The sequence below is a fragment of the Sus scrofa genome, unplaced genomic scaffold (assembly GCF_000003025.6).
Source record: "Sus scrofa isolate TJ Tabasco breed Duroc unplaced genomic scaffold, Sscrofa11.1 Contig280, whole genome shotgun sequence".
Lineage (NCBI taxonomy): Eukaryota > Metazoa > Chordata > Mammalia > Artiodactyla > Suidae > Sus > Sus scrofa.
In genome coordinates this window covers 4,477-6,916 of record NW_018085165.1, presented here as the reverse complement: position 1 = coordinate 6,916, position 2,440 = coordinate 4,477, and positions in this window count along the sequence as shown.

Sequence of the window (2,440 nt, the reverse complement as noted above, 5' to 3'; positions counted from 1 at the left end):
GAAACCTGTTAGTATTTAAGCAAACTGTCAATTTAATAAGTTGATCAAAATAGATTGTTATTTAATGCACCAACATATGTAATTTTTTCGAAAAATAAAAATTTGGTGGTCATTCAAAATAGTGAAAAATCATACATTTCCAAACATAAAATCCAAAATCCCAAAGCATGAATACTCACCAAAAGTAAGCAGTTCTCCTTGGACACATAAATCTTAATTGAGAAAATGGAAATTGTATCAGATTTTTGGTGTAGAACACAAAACTCTCCCTATGCAGCATGATTTATTCAATGAATTTTCAAATACACAAGTCGTATATTGCTTTCATGTTTATAAAATATAATTTTATTTTACGTCACTCTTCTGTTACATTTTCACAGTGTTGTGTCAGTGGGGTCCTACTGTACAGCACAGGGAACAAACTATATCCGATCTCTAGGGATAGACCATGATGGGAGACAGTACTGGGTCACTATGCTGCATGGCAGAAAGACATATATTCTTTATTTTTTTATTTTTATTAAAGTATAGTTGATTTACTATGTTTTCCCAATTTCTGCTATACAGTCATATGACACAGTCGTATATATATATACAATGTTTTCCTTATATTATCTTCCATCATGTTCTCTCCCAAGAGATTGGATTTAGTTTCCTGTACTGTACAGTAGGATCTCATTGTGATCCTTTCTAAATGTAATAGTTAGCATCTACCAACTCAAACTCCCCATCCATCACACTCTCCTCCAACCCCAGAAACCACGTCTGTTCCCTATGTCTGTGGGTCTGTGTTTTGTGTATATGTTCATTTTATGCCATCTGTTAGATTCCACACATAAGTTACATCATCTTGTAATTGTCTTTTTTTTCAGTCATATGTTGCTTTAAAAAAAAACTATCGTGGTATAGTTGACTTACAATGTTGTATTAGGTTTACAGCAAAGTGAATCATATATCCATGACATTTTTTTCCTATATAGGTTATTACAGAACGTTGAGTAGACCTCCCGTGCTATAGAGTAGGTCCTTTTTAGTCATCCAGTTGTCTGTATTTATAAAGTCCCTGCAACTTGGAAGTTGGAAGTGAAATGTATAGGTGCCTCCTCCTGAAAGTAGGAAAAGCCCAGACTTTTCCAAAAACATTCACTTTTCACTCTTCCTCTTCATTAATAACAACAATCCTCAGAGACTGGGATAACAAGGACCCATTTGGCTAATGAGTAGCTCTGTGCATTGAGTTCTCAAGGCCATGAAAGACTAAATCATCAGGCTGTGTTTCCAGTCATTCAGGTTCCTGGTCCAACTCTAGCAGGCTTCATAACTCTCTCTTCCCCTCCCAGAATTACTGTCTGCATCAGGAGGTTCATGACTAACCCTGTCTTGCAGTCCTAAGGACAATTCTGAATCTTCAACACTTGCCAGGCAAGAGAAGAGCAGTGGATTATCATTCCTTGGCCATGCTCCAGCAGAGACACAGACCAACCCAGTGAGTACAATAGAGATGGTTGATGGAGAAAGAACTGTCAAGAGTAATCTTTTTTTACTTTTTAAGACCACACCCATGGCATGTGTAGGTTCCTGGGCTAGGGATTGAATCAGATGTTCAGCTGCCAGCCTAGGCCACAGCCACACCAGATCCAAGGTGCATCTGTGACTTACACTGCAGCTTGTGGCAACACTTGATCCTTAACCCACTGAATGAGGCCAGGGATCCACCTGCATCCTTACAGACTGGCAGATTCTTAACCCACTGATGAGAACTCCAAGAGTATTGCTTTTTCAGCATTAGAACAAATAGGAGAGTTGGGGCAAACAGATGGAGGGGCACCAATCTTCATGGTTTCAGCTCAGAAGTTATGTGGTCTATTTTTGGTTCTGATGGGGATTCAATGTCTTGTTCAAAGTTCTGCTTTTCTCCCACACTGGTTCTGCCATTGTAGGTATGTCCTGTGTTAACAGGAATGAGCCAGGATCAAACCTGCAACCCATGGTTCTATCTAGATTCTTTTCTGCTGCACCACTAGGGGAACTCCAAACAGTGAATATTTTCTGAGCATAGTCCTTAGGGACCCACAATTTAATTTTGAATCTTACCTGTGCTATTTATTATCTTGTGACAATGGGCAAAATTTGGTATCCCTGAGCCTCAACATTGTCAGTTGATACAAATGCATTGGGTAAGAATTAAACCTATTAACCTGTTGTGGCTCAGCAGGTTAAAAACCCAACATAGTGTTGCTGAGGATGGGATTCAATCCCTGGCCTCACTCAGTGGGTCTCAGCTTCAGTGCAGGTCATGGACAATGCTCAGCTCTGATGTGGCTGTGGTGTAGGCTCCAGCTGCAGCTCTGATTTGACCCCTAGCCCAGGAACTTCCTTATGCCACAGTGTTCTTCTAAAAAGAAAAATAAAAAAGAATTAAACATAATGCGTACTGAAT